The sequence below is a fragment of the Rissa tridactyla genome, chromosome 8 (assembly GCF_028500815.1).
Source record: "Rissa tridactyla isolate bRisTri1 chromosome 8, bRisTri1.patW.cur.20221130, whole genome shotgun sequence".
NCBI classification, from domain to species: Eukaryota; Metazoa; Chordata; class Aves; order Charadriiformes; family Laridae; genus Rissa; species Rissa tridactyla.
This window is the reverse complement of record NC_071473.1, coordinates 43,271,450-43,292,893: the sequence shown is the minus strand read 5'-3', so window position 1 is coordinate 43,292,893 and position 21,444 is coordinate 43,271,450. Positions and strand designations below refer to the sequence as shown.

The following is a 21,444-nucleotide window of genomic DNA, read 5'->3' as shown; positions in this document are numbered from 1 at the left end:
GAATGAAGAAAAATAATCATGCGGAATTCTCAGTTTTAACAGCGATTCCAGTCTTCAGCTTTCAGTGGTAATGTTGCACGTATAAAAATCCTCCAAACCATAATCATATAGATATACAGCATTTCCCCAGCAATAGCCAGTTCAAATGGAAAATACTGAGTTTAGGTTTTTCAATCTTTTCAAGCAGTCTTCAGTTTAATAAATTTATTAACTTCAGGACTGGAACATTCAAATGGAAACTTTACGTATTTTTGTATATCCCTGAAAGAGCAACCATATAACAATTTTAGTTTAAATTAATGTCAAAAGACTGCTTCAGGATGCACTGCAGTCTCCAAACTCCTGAAAACTTAATCTGTATTCTGCTAATCTAGGTTACAGTTTATCTTCAGGGGTTCTCCTGTAATGTCATTCCTTGATGCTTTAGATTCAGCCTGACATGATTGAAAAGGCTTCCTTTTCTTTCTTTCCCATTCATCTGAACGGCAAAAGTACACTTTTTTTTTTTCCCCAGGTTCCTCCACCCCTCCCAATCAAATGGAGTTTATTAAGGAAATTAGTTTAAAAGAAAACCCTACAGATAAACTGTGACCTAGATCAGGGAGACTGTGCCCAATTTATGTTCAAAACAATTGATTTACTTTAAAAGATGTTGTTGCATGCCACTCAAACCATACTTTCAGCCACATTTGGTATGGACCGAGTCTGTCATCTTTTATTTCTTAAAACCTGAGTTTACGTTAAGAAGGATAGAAGAGCTTCTCAGGGTCAGCTAAAAGCATACGTAACTGCACATACCAGAAAAGAAGGGCTATAAAACTGAGAAGCCCTCAAGGCCCACTCTTTTGCTGAGGAGCACCACGACCAAGCTGCTGGGTCAGCTCCCGTGCAACGTTGTCACCGCTCTGGGTTCAGTTTCGTCACCACGCAGCAGCATCCTCCCAGGGGAATGGCTGTCTCTAACCTGGGACTGCTCTAAGATGCTTCCAAATACAATATAAAACTGCATGCAGACGATTAGTTAAGAAATGTCATCCTGAAGACGACAGACACTCTCCCGTAATGCAGATACTGTCTGGGTTTGACTCTGCCTCTCACCAAGTTAACCCATGGTGGGGATGCGCTCAGCCCTGCTGCCCGTGCCAGCCTGTTTCGTGCCGACTCCATGGGGCAGGTGAGTCTGTAAGGGGAGGGGGAGCTGGTGGGGAACAGGGGGTCTCACCTGGCTGTACCTCTGAGCATCCCCTCATCTCCCCTGTCCCGAGCCACAGGAGGGAGAGGGGGATGCAGCCTTCACACTCTGCTCTTCAGTGGGCACAGCGGCCCAGAGCCTTTCTGCCCATGCTCCCACATGTATCCAAATGCAATCGTGCCAACCCTGGCCTCCCCTCTGAGGGGAGGGCGTGCAGTAAGCCCTGCCAAGACGTTCTTCCCTGCCCTGCTGTTTCTGTGAAACACACAGTTTCTGAAACCAGCCCTCCCCATTTGTGCTGTCTTTGCGTAACCTCTCGGCTGGCACATCCCACCACCTGAGCACCATCTCCTCAGCATTTGCCAGGGCCCAACCCAGCGCCATCCATGCCTGGCAGGGTCTATTCCAAAGGGCTTTGAGCCCAAAAGCTCTTGCTCTCCGCCAGCTTCGCTAGCAGGCTTCTCTCACTCCCCAGACCACACCATCAGTACTTTTCAAACACACATACGCAAAGACATACCTACCGTAAGGGCTTCAATCTCCACTTAAGCGCCAAGACCAGTTCCTAGTTTTAGAGAAATCTTGTTTGTTTCAAGCATCAGCATCTTAGCTAATGAGTTTTCGCTTCCCTTCTGCACTCCACAAATACCGGGCTGAGTAATGCATAGCCTAATTGACTGTTAAGGTCACTGGCCAGCTCTTTAATCTTATTTAGTACACTTTGAGACAGTTCATGAGTCATTAAGGCTTCATTCTTGGGGACACAAAGACATGTAATATACATTAATAAAGAGCGTAAATGTAATCCAATGTGTGTATTTCAGAGATTGCAAAATTAGAAAGATGGCATTAAGTATTTCTTCGCAATGTTATCATTTTAATAATGTTGCTTATTTTAATATACAATAAAAATGTTTAATTGTGAGAGCCTGTGGTGTCCTTGTAATTTGTAATGTTGCCGTAGCTCTAAGAAAATTCCTTAAGTAGTAAAAGTCACACTTTAAATACCAACTTGAAGGGAAAGAAGGGCTCAAGGGAGACCTATCTTAAAAATTCCTTACTTGAAGGGGGAAAAAAAAGACATTTTTCAAGCTGTTATTCATGATATTTAATTTTATGATGTAAATTGTAATTCAGTGCGCACACATGTGTCAAGAACTTTGCAATACTTTCAAAAGGGATCAGCATCACTAATCAGGCACTGAAATCCAATTTCTGGGAGAATCTGGGAGCTCAAAGCTGAACATTGTAGCTAGCTTGGAAAGACCTTTGAAAAATAAAGTTAAACAGTAATTACACATAAATGTGCTTGAGAAACTTTACACCTGTCTTGACATGAATCAGATCTTTGCATGGATGATGAAATTCTTGGCATTGCTTTAGGTGATTGCGATGGCATTAGCTTAGGCAGGGTAAGAATTCAACAGCCACAAGCCTGGACAGGTAGGATAAAGGAGTTACTGACTCAAAAAAGCATGACAGCTTATCTGTTGAAAGTCTAAACACGTTAATCATTTAACATAAACAGATCTGCTGATATTTTTAGCATGGCATTTCAACTCATAAGTAACAATGTTAAAGAAAGGACACCAGTAACCCTAATCGTATTTTCCACGGGTCCTCCCAGCCCCTTGCAGAGTGTTTCTACTAAAACTCAGACCAGCAGAAAAAAGAAAAAAAGACAGAAAAGAGCCAAAGACAGGTAGCTGGGCTTAGGGATTAGAACAATAAAGAAATTGCTTGCAATCAATGTTTGACTGCTGGCTATGCTACAGACTCCTCCTGCAACCTTTATCTCCCTGTGCCTCAGTTCCCAGTCCGTAAAACGAAGGTGATAACGTTTCCCTACCTCACAGGAACGTTCTCAGAATAAATCCATAAATGCCTGGGAGACACTGAGACACCACTGTGACAGAGGCCATAAAAATACCTAGGAAAAAAAAAACAAACATAAAAATAAGTGTCATAAATTACTATAGCAGCAGACACATTCACAGACTAAATGTAAAGCAAAGGTTAAAACTTCAGTTAACAACGTGAATTTTCCATCCCGGGGAAGAAGCGATTTGGTCCAGCACGTATTCGCATCGGGACACTCTTAGAACTGTGACAGCAAGGGACAGCTTCCCCTTTCCTACTTGGACACAACACTGTCGTGACAACCCACCACCACAGACGGACGCAGCCAGGAAAGGTGTTTCCTTCACAGATCACTACCTCAATCCCTCCATTACGAGCACCACATTGAAGAGCCCCAACCACAGCAACGGACCCCAACGTACTGACAATGCTCTTCCTCAGTCTCCGTGTCCGATAACTACTGCAGAACCGAGTTCCTCCAAGAGTTAAAAAAAACTTTAATTTTCAGCCTAACATTTATTCCTGAACAGCTTTTATCCATTTGTTTTCATGCCAACATTGATCCAGCAGCTTAAACAGCTTTTCCCTATCCCTGAAGTTTATTTCCCTGACGATAAAAAATGAATTACACCACCTCCCTGTCAGGGCTCATTTTACCGCCCAACCCAAGCAAGTTCTTGGAGTTTGCTCTCAGAAGGCTCCCCATCCTTGAGGTTACCCACCTCCTCTGTTAGCCCACTTCACCCTGCTCTGCCCATCGCCATTCCCTGCAGCTCACTGTCACCTTGTGACTGCACAAAGACGTGTTTGTCCAGTATTTCGAATCGGTAACACACGCCATCCTCCAGAGCTCAGAGCAAAACTGTCTTTCTCCTAATGCCTCCAAAGGTCATGACCCTGCACGCTATCAGCATGGAGATACGTCCCACTTCCATTGCTCCAGGTTCTCCAGCCCTTTCTGAAAGACATCCTGACCCTTCATGCCTCCCCGTGTCCCACACGCAGTGCTCCGAGCCCTCAGGGCACCGCTTCACCAAGCCGGGGACGTTAAAGGGAACATGCACTGTCTCCCCAAAAAACACACCTCCTATCTTCAGTGTCAACTCGGCTCGGCAACCAACGGCTTGAGCTTGATTACACCGTTAAGCATTCTCTAACGTGAGCCAAATGACTACAGCCCTCAGAAGGATAAGTGATTCAAAATTATGCAAATGTGTAGAATGCGTTATTTAGTCTTTATCATTTACAAAGTACTCATTTCGTAAACAGTTCCAGCACACTTTCAGAAAGTGTGGCAGTGCCCTGAAACCTGGGTCTCTGACGGTTGCTGCATCACGCACCGACCGTGTCCCTGGTGGGAGAGGGGAGGAATGCCGCCAGTGCGCTCCACCTCTGAGGTGGGACACGGGGCTGGGACAGCCTGCCCATCCCATGCCTCACAAACTTACTGATACCCCCACCTCACCTACCCTCTCATCCACGCACCGCCTAGAGACCCTCTCTCATCCCCTCGCAACCTGAGCAGACTGGGACAACAAAAATCCCTTCATTTTGTTTTCTTTCAGGGGAGAGAAGGCAGCTCCCCACCTCCTGGCGCAGTGAGTGGAACCAGCTCGCAGCTGGTCAGACAAGCGCTGGAGCTGGTAGGAGGGGAATGGCAAGCTCACCCCTTCTGCTGGCCGTCTGCCGCCGGATCAGACTGGGATGTATCGGAAACCTCAGCCCAGGGAACTAGAATACAGTCACCTTTCCAAGGACTCGGATCCATTTAAAACTGTGCTCTAATAACCTTGACAAACAAATATATTATGCAATTTTATGTTATGCAGCGTTGACTTCAGTGACTCTGTAGCAGTGCTTACTCTACTATATTTACTTCTGGCACACACTGGCAGCGTTCGCTGCAGTCATTCAGAGCCTGTTCCTCTTTTAAACCTGGAGGTCCTACCCTGCCAATATCTATGCATAAAGCTCCTCAATGTGCTTTTCATAGCTTTGGCCACATTCATCCCTCTTTCTTCTGTCCCTGCAAGCTCCCTTGTGCACAATGCATCATAAGAGATTTTTTTCCCCTCTCACACAGGATGCCAATTTTCTACTCCAGCATCTCTCCCTCTATGTCAGGTCCCCAGCTCCCATCTTCACCTGTCCCACACTATCACTCTCCATCCCTCGGGTCAGAATTTTAGGGAATCGCCCTGACACCTCCTGCCAGGCTCCCTGGGGTTTGAGGAAAGCCTTCTTCTACAGGCACACATCCACCTTGATGCCCATGACTAAGACTAATATACTGAATGAACAGAAGACAGGTTATACAAATCTGTTTTCTCCCTTCCCCCATGACTAACACGATGACCATTTCGGTACTGGCTCCTCTTGCTCTCTTCATCAGCCAGTTGCTCTTGCAAGAACGGTAATCACATCTCAGTGGAATCCATCCTGCGGTAAGTGGTTTGTTAAATCCCAGGACATGTTGTATACACAGAAGGATACTTAAGCTACTTAAATGGCAACCCTTTATTAAATGCATAAAAAATGCTCGAAATTTCTGTAAGCCAACAATTTAAATTAACATCCTCCCTTAAACATATCAGTCTCTGCTGCTAATTGTTACATTGCTTTTATACATTGCTTTTGAATATATTATTTGGAAACCTTATGGAATTTCCTATAGTTCTAGCACCCATAGTTGCAGTTGTCCATGGTACGCATGCACGTTTTCACTAAAAACTCCTCTCTCCCAAAAGCATAAGTAGATTTTGCATTTGCACGGTAGGGGCAGTTCAAATCAATTACTCTCAGCTACACCACAGGGGCACTACTGCCAGAACAGGAAAGGGAAACACGCCACCAAAAAAAAACCCCAATCAATCTTTTCTACACTGGAAATATTGAGACAGAGAGCAAAGAATTTTAAAGATGAGGTTAGAAGATACTCTCAATCATATCAAGCACTGTTCAATATGCAATTGAAGACCCCTGGACACCCCTGCCATGACAGGACCTGCGCACGCTCTGAATTTCTTCGCATCTGTTTGCATGACATGTATATTTAAAATTTTACACTGATTCAGTTTTGGATGCCACAGCCAACTTTATAAAACAGATGTTCTGCTTATACAGGGAGAGGGCATATAAACATTAGGCGTTTGCTGTTGAGGATTAAACATTAACAAAAAAATGTAATCAGCAGTGACGAAAGCGGTAATGGCAGTTCACGGGAGATAACCCTCTCCGTGAAGCACGCTGCAGTCTCCATCATGGTAATTTAGGTTCTTAGAAGCCTAAAGTGACTAAAGAGAGACCATACCAGTGGGATTTTAGCACACTAAATTACACACAGCTTTCCTCCCCTCTCCCAAATTAATCCCAAGGCCCGGGGAGAGGCTGCCGAGAACACAGCGAGTGCCACCCATGCTGCGCGTCCCCTGCAGCACCCTGGAACAGAGTGCAGCACCCACAGCTCCACCCAGACACCTCCGCAACCAGGGGCACAGGCCCCACCACCACCGGTTCTGCCAGTTTCCCCTGTGTCAAGCCCAGAAGCATATTTTTCTGAAACTCTTCCAGGCTGCTTTTTCAATCTACATGATAGTATTTACTGAAGTAGCCATGAGCATTTCATGCAGCGTTGACAACGGCAAGGAATTCCTCGTTTCTTGGTAAGCTCCCATGCTGGCTGACACAGCAAGAGGCACTGCAAGAGGCCAAGAAAAGCTGCAACTTATCACAGGAAAATGGCAAATTGTGAGAAGCCTGCATCGCAAGGTTAGCTGCCTAGGCACAGCTTTAATAGAGCTCCATAAATACCTCAGTCTAACACTGACAGAGGTTAAAAACCTATTATCTTTCCCAAATGACAGTGTGAACATATGTTCAATCGAACACCCCGCCCCACCATGCTACAAAGTAGATTCTGCTCTTTCAGTTCCACAAATACAAACCACAGGGAGCATTTTAAATGAAAGCATTATGAAGATTACATTAGGCAAGTTTGATCTACTGTAAAACAGTCGCACACAACATTAAGAGGGAGAACAACCTTTAACACCTGCTTTCTCTTCAAACATAGCATTATCTCTGTGCATGGCTTGGCTCTTAATGGGATGAAATCTCAAGCTAAATTGCATGGCTTACTCCACCAGCGAAGAATACTTTAAATGTTTGGGACCTAGTGGCCCACTAATACCGAACTGGTGAGAATATTGTTCTAAAAGCGTATACTCCGCTGAGCTGCTGGTCTGGCTGCCGCCCTGCAGCACGGCTCGGCTCGGCAAAGGTTTTCACCCCATTGTGAAACGCTGTGACACCAGAGGAGATGCGGCAGCTGGAAAAGGACTGCGCGAACCAAGCAGTGTTGAAAGTCATCATCATAAATATTCACAGGCAGACTGATTTGTTTTCCTACCAATAGAACATTGTTATTCACAAATATTAATTAGTTTCTAAATACCACCTGTTACTCAGCCCTCCCTTCCGCTGCCTGCCATGAGGCTCCCTGGCTGCGGAGGCTTGCAGCCCCTCCACGCTGCTCGGGGATTTAATGATGTTTCGACTTCCACAGCTCACTCAGCTACTGGGGAGGAGAGGCAGGGAATAATTACTTACTCATGTCTTTCTCTGCCGACCTCTCTGGAGGATGAAACGAGCAACTTTAATGGCCTCTGAAGGGAGCCTGGTCCAGCCCGTCTCAGATGGGAAGGATGACGACTGCACTGGTATGTCTTTGGAGTGGAGAATGGTTTTAAAGATCCAAACTTCAAAGATCTCAACGAGGGGAGAGTTCAAGCTCAAACACTCTCCCCACTGGAGGCAGGAAAGCTTCTAATGCAATCACTCACGTTTCCAGCCATCGCTCACACTTCAGACAGAGCTGAGGTACCAGGAATTGCCTGTCACATCCTACAGTATAAATAAATCTCCGTCTGCCAGCAGGAAAGCTGTTACAAGCCTAAGCAATTTTCTTTGGATTTCTTTAGACCACTTCCTCAAAGGATCTCTCTGAGGGTAAGAGGTTCAGGTGTAAGCAGACGGCCAATGCCAGGTACACAGGGTTCCTCCTCCCCACTAGCAATGGCAAACATGTTCCCTCCTCCTCCTCCTAATTATATCCATCACCCATAACACGAGAAAGTTGGGCAGAGCACTGATAAAATGCACGAGTTGGCAGCACACTTAAGGTTGAAGAAGTGACACAGGTGAATGACTATGTCCTGTTTTGGTCTCTCTACAAATCCTGGATGTAAGATCCCTCAGACCTCTGAAACACGCCCATCCTGCTCGCTGTCAAGCAGAGGCAGCTACAGAGGACAAGCTTAATTTGGTGAATTCAAATAGAGAGATATGGGACTGCCTCCTTGAGTCAGGGTTCTCACCTAGTTCCATTGGAAGAGATGAACCCAAAGCATCCTCCTCACAGACATCACCCAAAAGACTCAAGCTCCAAAACCCAGCATTTGGTATTTCCATCGTCTTCGGAAGGGGTGCTGCCTTTTCAGTGCAGGTGCAGCATGAAGGTTGTTATCCCACATCTGACAGACTTGATACCAAGTACGCTTCCCAGGGAGGAGACACGATCTATTCAATACACCTTCCTACAGCATCAGATTTTTCTTACCAGGTACAGCATGATTTCACTGGTACCATCCAATCTGAATACTTCTTAACAGGTTTTTTTAAGATTTTATGCATCATGCTATCAGCTCTACAGAACAGATACAGAGTAGTACAAGTAATAAATAGCAGTTTTAAGATGAAAAAATCAGAGCAGTTTCTGCTGGAAAACTTAACTATAGGATCATTTAACCTTGTCCTTGCTAAATATGGAACAGGGGAGTTGCGGCCAGGGTTTGCTATCCTAAAACTCCTACTAGGCAAAAACCCCTCTGCAATAGTCCCTGCAGGCAGCAATAACCCAGGATTATCAGGATTTTCTGAGAGTTTGGTTAACCTCATGTTCAAGTTCCTAAGACTGTAAAACTCACAAGTGGGAGGGCAAGGAGCATGCAGGAATGTCTACAGTCATTTCCCCAGTAACTGACAAACATGGTGCTGAATTTCTTAGGGACTTGAACGGCTAAAGCTGAAGTTAAGCTTCACTAGAGCTATATTTAGTTCTGCACAAATACAAATTAGGAAACACTTTCTTCCCAGTTACTAATGCAGTGTGACAGGAAACAATTATTTGCTCAGTGTCTAATGTTACCTTTGGTGAATATCTGGCTTGCAGAAATTGTAATATTGTATAATAAAGAACCAAGCTGATATTCTGCAAATCAGTGAGAAAACCCATTTACGGAGATGAAGAAACATTTGATTTGCACATGTCTGAGCTACACTGGTCTTAGCTATGCAGATAGAGTTAGTGTTGAGGCATCTTTTGCTTTGATACTAAAGTACAAAGTGAGTTTGTTTTCCAAATCGTACATTAATTTATTCAATAAATCTGTGGATATCTAAAGAATATCATGGCTTCTCCAAAGTGTAAAACAGAGCTGGGCAGAAAGACAGAACAATTTAAAAAAAAAATAAAAATCCATCTTTTATGATTTCAAGTGCCAGTTTATCACTATGGAAAATGCAATTCTGGGTCACAAGGGAGCTCTCAGCTCAGCAATCACTTCAGACTTCAATGTCTACAAAACACAAAAGATAACAAAATGCATGATTCAAATGAACGGCTAGTTAGACCGTGGAGAACCATGCCACGATTGTATAGAGGAATCGCACGTGCTTCAGAAGAGCTCAAAAGGGCTGCACTCAAAAAATCCTAGGCATGTGGCTGAGAAGAAACCCTGCTCCTGATTACTGCAGCAAGAACACCAACTAACAGGCTTGGAGTTTCCAAGCCATCTAAGAAGCATCCCTACACACTAGGGAAGTTAAGAAACCATACAACACTGCAGCAGAAACAACATATCCGTCCTTTTGGCACCGCTGGGCAAATATTTGCAAGGCCCTTTACCATACTGAGTCACGCAAGTATTTCTAGAGCTGGAGGAGTTGACATTTCGTGCTTGGCTTAAGTGATTAAGACTCAGTATAACCAGAGAGATGCACTGAGCACCTGCGTCCTGACATGCTGGTGACATTTCCAGTTGCAGAACCCTTCGAGATGGAAGACGATGAGCACTCGGCACCATCCAAAAGACCACCAACACCCAAGACTTTTTTAGCCAAAGCAGGACTACTAAAATAAACACGTATCTCTTTGCCTAATCTTCCACAGCTTGCTTCTGGAAAAAAAAAAGGAATGAAGGAGATATTCAGTTTCTTGGTAGTGTTTTGTACAAGATTATCTGTTATTTTGGCAGTAGGTTCTCAGGAACAGGTCAAACAAGGAAATGCGAGTTCTGGCCACAAAGCGAACATATGTCTCACCATAAGCCAAAACATTTCTTAAGACGCTCCAATTCTGAGCAATCCCCTCTTACCTACAGCACCAAGCATGACTAATTTTGATGAACAAGTTCCAAGGCTCTCCATGGAGAAGTGACACCTCTACTACTCCCACCTGTATGAAATCCAGGAACACTGTTCATATGCTGTATCTTCTTTGAGAATCCTGTGGCAAGTGGAAAAATTCATGCCCCAAATGCCTATAAGGTCAAACGTATCAAAACTTCTCACGTGAGTTCACCAGCAGCCAGAGGTGCAAACCGAAGATGCCTGTTTAACTGTGTCCTTGCACCCAACTGGGATACTCAGTAGGCACAATATTTTGCCTTGGCGAACTCAAGGTTTGACGAGGAATTTGACTTCTGATGCCCATAAGGACCCTGCCTGTGATTTATTTGCTACATTTTTACTATAACAAGGTAACTCCTACAGTGCTTTATGTATTGATCAGCAAAAACAGAGCTGAAGTCAAAGACTGTTATCTTGTCTACGCTGCTGGGGGGGGGGGGGGGGGGGCTAAATTTTTTTTCAGATATATCCAACTAACATGCTACCATTTCATCCGAGCACAGCTGAACACCTCACCCTCATTCCCAATACTGTCAAAGGAGCAGGAACAATCGCAAATCTGCATTGCAGGGGTTGAGGAGGTGCACGTCGATACGCAGCCCACAGCTCTTGCCGAGTACCGAAGGGCAGCAGCGACGTCATCTTGTTCAGAGATGTACTGGATTAAAGGCTTTTCTATATTCCAGCGGTACCAACACAGCCAGACTGGTAGGCCAACACAGGCATGAGCCTGATAAAACAAGATGTGGCTGAAGCTCGTCGCGCAGCTGATGCAATATCAATGTATTTTCTCACTGCTCTTGTGTTATTCCTGTACACACAGCACTGCAGCAATGTTCTCGGTGACTAAACAAGAACAGTCTCTGTCAAACTTTGCCAAAGAGACCTGACTGGACTTTCAGCAGTGAAGCACACGTAGGCCACATTCACCTTCTAGTTGTGTAGAAGCTTTTATTAAGTTATTATATGACTCTACACTTCTCCTCGGCTGTTCTCTCAAAAGACAGGACACAAAGCAAAACAAGACTCCGGCTTGGGAACAAGATGAACAATTTCCCTGGAACTGACTTATTTTTACTAGAAGTCTCCTTTCCCCCTCCATCAAAGACTCATCCTCTTACCCTCTTTATCACAGTGCTGAAACAATCAGGAGGAAAAGTAGGAATCACCTTTCTGATACGGGTTGCCACGTAGCACCTGCTCTCCCCCCTCAAAGAGCTTTTAAACAAACGCATAATGCAAATGGAGTCTCCAAGAACTTAACAGAGGTTTAAGGAATGAGGAGACAAGGATGACAGGCATACAAATTACCATTAGCTACCGAGTAATCAAAGGGATAAAGACACATGTTTTAGGAATTAAGAGCAGCTAATTATTAGGAATTAGGATTAGAGTTATTCTTTTTAAGAAGAAATTAACTACTACACATGGCCTACTGTGCCTTTCCTTGCACGCAGAGAATTTAGCACTGAATAGGATGCTTCAGCGATGACTCCCGTTTCATCCAAAGCATCCATTCCCTAAACAGCCAGCCCAACCTTGGAGTCTCCCAAGGGTAAACCAGAAGGAATATTTCATTCTTTACATAAGATCTCAAAACCCTAGCTCTCCACATTGTATAAGTCACGGTAACACCATTGTCCGAGAAAAACCTGTGCTGATACTCAACTAGCTCAGAAAAGAGAAAAGGAGCAGAACGTGGTTACTGCTGTTTTGTCCAGGATGAGCTAGAAAGGAGCACTCTCCAAGCACTGCTCAGTGGTTCCCCACCTCCACTTTTGCAGAATTTTAACTCCGCATCGAGCAGACTCTCATACAGAACTGACTTCAAGGGAGTCTAGATGACTTTGAAGGTTTCTAAAACGAGAAGACCACACCGGTATCTTGTCAAGACCAGAAGAGCAGAACACCTCTAGCACACGGGTACAGAAGTGAACTGGAGATAATAAAACATCCAAACTACACTACCAAATGAACTTGCAAGAGTGCCACTGATATGACAGACAGCATGAAGTCAGGACTAGTGTTGCTCTTTGAGGATTTGAGGCTCTCTGCCTTCGGTTGTCCAACGGCTTACTCCACAGGACAGTAAATTCTGACCGTAATGGAAAAAAGACTTTTATGCTATGAGAAACAAATGTTACAAAATTAAGGCAAAAATATACAATGGAAAGGTTTGTTTCTTTTTAATCCATTGCAATTCATTTGATCAGCCTATCACAACAGAATAATCTTCCAGTAGCTAGCGTTAACATCTTGCTACAGCATAAATCTAAGAAAAGCAATAAACAGCATGAAGGAAAATTTCAGAGGAACTATTAGATCAAGTTCACATTAGTGTTGCCTGAAATGTGTCCTCCATTGCACCCAAGGGCTGATGTTTATCTGTCTCTCTACAAGGCTTTTGACACAAAGCCCAAAGACCCATAAGAATGCATTAACACTGGAAAATTAGCAGCAACATCCAAACCGGCAAACAACCACCACCAGCAAACCCTCATTCTAAGTATAATCAAGCTTTCTTAACTGCTCCACAAAACATATCTCCCTTAAGAGGGTAAGAAAAAATTAGAAATAAAACTAGAAATAAAATTAGAAATAAAACTGCTCTAGCAGGGGAGTTGGACTAGATGATCTCTAGAGGTCCCTTCCAACTCTGAAGATTCCGTGATTCCGTGAAAACAGCATCAATCTGCAAGAATCCAAACGGTTTTCCTGTCAGCACCAGCAACGCTGCTGTCCCAAACAAAAGGTGGAATTGCAATAATCATTCAGACTGGAATATCCAAATCCCTGACAACTGTCTAAAAGTGAGCTGCAGCTTAAAAATAAAATACACGTGTCAAAGTGAAAATAGTGAACACGCTTACTATATCACACATCCATCAGTACAGAGCATCTATTATAAACGCATATTAAACGTGGATAGATATACTCACGAAATCGACAAGCATACTTTTAAACAAAGAAACAGCTTTCCCCACTCCCATACCAGAATTATCATGAGTTATAATCCCCAGTGAGTGATCTGCTATAACAGAAAGTATTAAAATAAAGAGCACTTTAAAAAGTTATTTACAACACAAACACTCTATTTTTTGCTTAGTAAAATAAGCCAAAATCCTGTCTCAGAGCTGCCTCTATTTCAATTTTATATATGTGAATAAAGCATCAAAAAATGGAATATATTGATAACAGTAAAATAAATGCATTGCATATCCATTTTGCTCTACAATTCCACCTTTAGATCATCATGCACTGAAATATTTGTGTCTTAAACTCACAGAGAATTGAATGTGACACCAAACGTAACCAACACACTGCAACACAGATTTCCACATTAATTATAAAGGCTGTATCAGCACTACATATTTAGAAGAATATTAATGGTACCGAGTACTACAGTAACCACAATGATCAACTCTGGATAGTCCAAGTTCTTATTTCTTGTAATCACAAATACAAGAAATTGTTATTTTCTTGTAACATGCTTATACAAGTGACACCGAATAAAAGAATCTCCCGGATACATGGATTTGTCTTTTCACATTAAGGGTTTTTCCTTGAGAAGCCAAATAAGCGTTTACTTTTAACATATATTTAAATAATGTCTTAAAGTAGTAAATAAAAATTAAGTTTTATGTTTCTAAAGCATTACAACATATTTTATATATTTATAAGCATGCATAACATTAAAATGAATTTACATATCAAAAGTATTCAAATTTAATATACGTTAAAAAAAAACCTACATTTGCTTCCCATGCCTTAAAGAGAGGCAAATCACCAGGGTAAACTACTGAAAGTAATGCACTAAACCAACTCTAAATAGTGATTGACCTTTTTGCCTGATGTAGAAATAGCTTTTTTCCTAATTTCAGTCTATTCAGTTAATTCAATTCGATGACTGGATTTGCTCAAAATAAGAAATCAATTAAGAAATAACATAGCATGAAGATTTGTTTTCATTTTCCAATCTAGAAATAAACATTAAATGCAAGAGGATGAGATCTACCACTTACAAAATCCTCCAGGGCCAAAACCATTTTCCAGTCGCTATCCAGAATTAATACCATAACTATTTTAAACTTTGAAAGCACTCCCTTACCAATTTGAAAAGCAAAATGCAGTAAGTTTGCTTTTGATTTGTGTATCCAGTAAATTTAAGAAAACCGTAGTTAACAATTTAATATTGTTTCATGCATTTTAACCGAATTCAAATTTCGACATCAACACAACTATATATTCAGCACTCAATATATGTTAAACAAGTATTTTACTACCAAAAATATGAGCATGAAGGATCTGAATGCTTATTTGGCATAGTTAGACAATTATAACGTATGCTTACAATGTTGACAAAAGGTGTTACCTTACTGTAAAAGCTGTACTTAGCAGCAAATCAAGGCAATCTAATAATTACCAAACTACTAATAATTAACCTCTCCTTTGAGAAATGCAACAAAGTAAGATCAAAGTGACTGATTTACATCAAAGTTTCTGCTTGATTTACATCATTATTTAAATCATGTTACAGAGAACAAGATATTTATTACAAAGTAGCAAAAAAAGAGTGGAAAGATTTAATGAACTCTGACAATGATCTCTATTTTTAGCCTTATCCAAAATTCACCATGGATTTGGCAGAAAAATGTCTGAAGATCCTTGAGCTACCCTACAGGTTGTGGCTGTTACAGTCTCTAATTCCAGAATATTCAGATGGCGTAAAACTCAAGAATGAGTTTTTGTACAATTACTTGGGAGCTGGAAAGGCTGGGATACTTGGATAGATTTCAGCGTACCCCCAACCACACTCGGATCGTGTTCCTGCTGGTGAATGAAGCCTCCTAAGTACCTCCTACTCATCCGTGCACCAACAAGTACCATCTCAAAGCGCTTCAGAGCCTGCGGTGGGATTAAGCAAAATATCCCAGAGCTCCGACAAAATCTTTTACTGATGAGGGGAGTAAGGAGGGAGGACAACCTCTTATCTCAGTCACGGTATTTTTCCTTTATTACAAGAATTAAAGAATTACGAGGAATGTACAAAGTTAATGCAGACAAATGATTTTTTTTATCTTGCTAGTATTTTAATTAAAACCTTTTGTCATGTCTGCTAAGCAAGTTCAAAGTGTTGCAATGCGGTAGCAATGGGAACACAGAAGTCTTGTTATGCTTGGGGAAAAAAAAAAAAAATGTTTTCGACTTTTACCAAATCAGCAACTGTAATTACTACAGGAATAAATCAAATTTATAGCAGGCAAACACAAGGCATAATCATTTTTTGTGTGGCCATAAATGAGTTTATTTTTGTTGCAATGTGATAAAGTTTAACATTTTCTGCATGTCAGACAGACTATTTTGATAGTATTCTTTACATTTCCTCCTTATTAACAAGATGAAAAATTTGCTATTAAGATATGCAAGTCATCTCAATACATCTTGTTACTGGATAAGCTTTAACAAAATCTTAAAGCACTTTTTTCTAACCACATTAACACAATAAACGCATAGAAAAAATTCTTGCTTTGCTACTAGACAGTGTTCTGTTCCTGCAAAATATCAAGAAGTGGAATTCAGCAAACTGCAGCAAATCAGTTGGTCTTTTTTTAAAAACAAACAAAAAAATCTGTTCAGAATGCTACAACAGGGGAGACAAAAGCAGTTTTAATTTTCATTATTACCAAAGATTATTTTTTTCAATTTAACTGAATGTGAGACAAAAATGTTGCCTTTTATCATGCCAAAGTCTACCTCTGCTATTTAAAAGTACTTCCACGTCTCCACTTTCCCCACTAACCTTTTGTGAAGAACAATTTCTGATTGCTAGGCTATTTTTCATTTGCCTACCTCTATTCATAAAAATAAAAAAAAGGGAGCGTGTAAAATGGCAGATTTGAGAGACTGTTAAATAACTTGAATAACTTACATACATAAAACCGACTACGGTTCTGCAAAACCTAGAAGTAATGTTGGCACTGCTAAGCGTGGAACAGCTCAAGCGCTCATTGGCATCAAACCACAATAGCACGTCACCAACACAAGTTAATTTGTTCTGTGCTTGAACGTCAGTTTTGAAGAGTAAATATGTACGTGCACATGCACACGTATGCATTTGAGCACATATACAAAGGCTGCCCACAGTCAAATAAACCTGACAGCTCCTTCCTGAAAAAAAAGCAATTATATGAGAACGCATAGTTGAAGTCAGCAGAACAGTTTGGACCAAGTTATCCAAGAACTCTCCATTTACCAAATTCACCTTCTCGTTGACATGGGCTGGCAGATTACCATGGAAAGATACAGCGGAAAATACTGCAGGTGGGCTGTCACCTCCAGTGCCGGGAGAGACGGCTGAGCGATGCCACCGCAATGGGAAGGATGGCTCTGAAAATGTTTCTGCAAGACCGCTGCAGAAAGACCTTTATCAGCTAGCGACTATAAATTTATTTTCTGCAAAGGAACCTTCTGGCATAATGTGCGGAGAAAGGACATAAAACGCAATCTGTCTGCCAATGAAACTAAAAAGCAAACGCGAAGGCGGTAGAGGCAGCATATTTTGTTGAAATATGTAGATATGCCACTTAGATCTCAACGCATGCCACTGTCTGACACCAAAGGGTGAAATGTTCTGATCTCAGCTGACAGTATTTATACTGAGAAAACCTCCAATATTTCATTCAAAGTTCCCAAAACGCTCATCATCCTCCCTCCAGAAGCAAGAGGGTGGGCCGAGAGCCCTCTGCAAGGCTGGCGAAGAAGCAACGCAGAGCCTATGGACCATCTCGCCAGCATCGCTTGCTTCCATCTTAACCACACTCTTCCAGAAGACAATTGAGGACCGTGGAAACTAAATTCAGTGTGTTTTCTACAGCAAAAGAGTAAATAAAATCTTTCACCAAGAAGGACCACTGCAGCCTACACGGCTCACAGGGTAGGAGCCCGGCATCACCTGCACCGCTGGCCCCGGTGCAGGAAGACCGGGACTCTGCAGCAGGGTAGATGCTTCTACTTGCAAACAGATTAAGCAAATCGCATCATCCAGAAACAAATTTACGGATTTGGCTTTTTCCTTTATCCTCACCTTAGCTAGATAATTTGTGTAACCTGTAATATTAAATAAAAGCCATGCAGAACAGCAACCATGTCTTTTATGAATAGTTCTTAAAGAAGTAAAAAAAAAAAAATAACCATCACCCTCTAATCTAATAAAGCTGTTAAACAAACCCAGTAATATTCCATCAAATAGGCATGCAGAACTCTAATGCAAGTTAAACAGACACATATACAGAAAAAAAATTAGGATCTGTGTAATACAACTCAATTTTCAGCAAGGCAATATTAAAATATAATTAGCTAAATGTTTTAAAATACAAATACGAAGATTAAGTAACACTGAAAAAGGGCACAGGATCTAAAGGGCAATGGATCTAAAGACACACTTTTAAATATTTAAGCCAGTTTTTGTCCTGAGGGCACGGGATCTAAAGGGCAATGGATCTAAAGATACACTTTTAAATATTTAAGCCAGTTTTTACCCTGAATTTTTATCATCCTATTAACATAAGTTTATATATTTTGTATAATAAGTTTGTGCATTACAATGTTTTTTTTTCAATTGTTTAATCTTCCTATTTCTGTTTTTTAAACATCCAGCAATTGCTCAAGCCTCTGGGTGTATTTATTTTAATTAAATAACAAAACCAAATGAAAAGCTTTTGAATCGTTTGAAAGAGGAGACCACTCAGAATCTTCCTCCATGTGCTGCAATAGCGATCTGTCGGATACATCCCCAGAGTAACCCCCGCCAAAGACAATAGCTGCGCCAACAGCAATTTGTCTGCATTGTGAAGGGAAACGTTTAACAGAACACAACACAAAAAAAAAAAAAAAGGAGAGTAATTTAATATTTGTATTGTGTTTCCACAAAGAACCGCTGATGAGAACGAATATTAATGGATGGGGTAGCACCTTCCACGCCATGCCCGTACGAGGGCACACTCCCACAGCCCGGATGCAACAGGGGATGGACACACTCCAGGACAGACTGACGCTCCAGCTGTATAGTCCTGCCCTTCCTCCTCTTTAATCATTTATTCCATGGAAGACGGATGTTGACATGCTTTGGTGAAAGACTCATCCCCCATCAAAACCCAAGCAAGACACTGCCTTGGACAGCCTCTCCCACGGGCCAGCTGGTCCTTGCTCTACCGGCTTGCCAAAGCATCACTTCTCCTTCTAACACCTCCTGCCAATGCGCCTGTGGTATGAGCCTTCATTCCACATCCCATTCACCAGCTTCACAGTTTTTTGGTTTGTTTGGGTTTGTTTTTTGGTTTGTTTTTGTTTGTTTGTTTGTTTTTTACTTTTTGTAAAGGTACACTCCAGTCTGTGGCCACATCAACTTATTCATGTGGAGGCCAGTCTCTAGGCTCACCCGGCAGCGGCTAATTCCAGGTTCTGCCCTCCCCTCCACCCGCTCCTATTCACTCCCACAACCAGATCAGCACAGTTCCAAACACAGGAGGTAAACAGAAAGGCTTAAAAGGCTTCCTCTCAGTATCCAGCCAGAAAAATATCTTCTCAATATTTATGCCTTTTCAATGCAACCAATTTCTTTTGTAACAACAGGCTGCTTTTGAGGTAAACGCCTTACACTGCATTAGGGCAACAGACTCAGCAGCACTTTAGATGCTGTTAAAAGAGGTTTTCTAAAATCCTACATAAATGCACAGGAACTGCACGTGCAAGGAAGAAAACAGGATCTCTGTGGTCTTTCAGCCCACCACTCTCAACAGTGTACATATTCAACGTAGACAAAGGCACACAACACTCAAAACTACTGCTTCAGAATGGTATTTCATAACATTAATAAATGCCAAAAAAGCACAGTGGTATTTAGGAAAGACTTTTTTTTTGTTGTTAAATAAGCTTACACTGATTAGAAGGTTTTTGCCAAACTCCCCATTTTATCTAACAGGCAAATGCAAGTTCTAAATAAACTGCAAGGCAGTATTTTAGGGAGGCCGTTTTTGTACATGGATCTAGTTATTGAATACAAGCAAAGTGTAACAACAGTAGTAGCAAATAACCAATTTCACATCATACAAATTGCCCTGTCCGTTTAGGAAATAACCTGGAAGTAGTCTCCTTCAGCAGAGACTGCAGACAACTTAGAAATTACTTGTTTTCAAAGTCTGAATAAGACCGAGGGACAAGCGGTACCCATCTGTTCACATGCAGCCTATCCAAATGGCGCTGCTGGAACTCACATGATTTTTCCTCCCCTTTAGACAACTTTAAAGTCACATTTGCTTTAACTCTATTTCTCCTGTGCTAACAGACAGCCTTTCTGGATATTAGGTTTCAGCATCAATTTCACATCTTTATATTAGTCTCACCTAATTTTCAGACTTCCACTAACCTGTCGCAGAAATATGGAGAAATAATTTCCTAGAGTGAATTACTTATTAGAAAGCAAACATATCAATGAAAGAGCCCAAACTAGTCACTGTGTGAGGCCAGAGTAATACTCCCAGCCCCGTGATTTCTCCCAGTAGAATTTGTCAGATCACTTTGAACTACTCATGAACGCTGCCAGTGATTTTTTTTTGATAGCCAACAAAGGGGCAATTACACAGTAGCGCCAAGACACAGCTCACATTTTGGGAGGATTTCACCCAGAAACATGCCACTGATATTCCCATTTAAGCTCTCCCAGGGCCCTATTACTTCTTGGTTTTCCAGTAGTATCCAGGATTGCTCTGGCATTTGAAATGAAATCAAGCAGTAACGAGCCACAGCTTCTCAAAATTTGCTTCCTTTTAATTATGACAATACAGAAACTCATGCTAAACCATTCAGCTATCTACCTGGTTAATTTTACAGCTGTATTCACACTCTGAGTGAATCACATTTAGAAAATTATATATATTATATATAAACATGGTATGACATTCTGTCAAGCTACTTTTTATTATGTAATTCCATCCTTAAAAAGACCTGAAGATAGTTTAGACAGTCATTTGGAAATTTAATCCTGGGACAGATGTCTAAAAAGTGTCAGAGAATCAACCCTGATCATCAGAGGAGTTTCCAAGTGGAGGGTAACTCCCCGCTACCCCAAACCTCATCATTTCGGCTCATGGGCTCCTGTCTGGCACCGGGAGCACTGCTGGGACAGAATAGGCTCCTGCACCAAGACCAAGGTGACTTCCAAAATCAGCAACCTGTCCCCCAACTATCCCTCCTCCCACACACTTCATTTTGGGGCACTCTGTCCTAATGTTAAGAGCCCCACTCAGACATTACACCTTTACTACCTTGTTTCATGGCTGCCTGTTATCGTCCAGCTTGCTTTCATTGATTCCCAGATTTTCAAGAGAAGGAAGAGGTGCATAAAAAAAAGCAATGAAAGCCCCCTGTAGGGTGACAAAAAATGCAAAGTATTAACCCAACAGGTCATTCCCAGGTGCACCTGTGTGCATATCAAGGCCAGAGAGGACCACCTGCCCTCAGGTATCACAGGCTCCCCAAATTAACCCCAGGTAGAAAGCTAATCTTCAAAATAATCAACGCCTGCCCCCCAAAAGCCCCTCAGTTCTCCAAGTTCCTAATCATGCTAGAAAACAAAAAATAAAGAACCACCAAAAAACCCCACAGCTCAATTTTATCTTCTGATAAATGGCCAGCGGGCAAAGGAGACCACAGTTCCAAGCCCTCACCCCAAAACACCCCATCCCTACCATGGGGTATGAACAAGGCTCCACCACAGCCAGGAACCACCAGTAGGACTCACTGCCACTCTGTCAGGTTTATTTCGTAACAGTCCTACCTTCTCCCCCAGTATTAAAACTCAGCAACTTATCTCCAAACCAATTAGGCTGACCATAAAGACACACTTAGTGTTGCAAGAACAAATTGCA

General features: G+C 42.0%; 1 protein-coding gene across 2 annotated transcripts in view; it reads right to left on the bottom strand.

The window, feature by feature from the left end:
- Positions 1-21,444, bottom strand: part of PTPRF (protein tyrosine phosphatase receptor type F) — a 390,558-nt gene that overhangs the window by 292,559 nt on the left and 76,555 nt on the right. For both annotated transcript variants that reach the window (XM_054210595.1, XM_054210596.1), the window contains exon 2: positions 3,042-3,122. The gene's annotated coding sequence lies outside the window, so the exon portion shown is untranslated. The remainder of the gene's footprint in view (positions 1-3,041; positions 3,123-21,444) is intronic.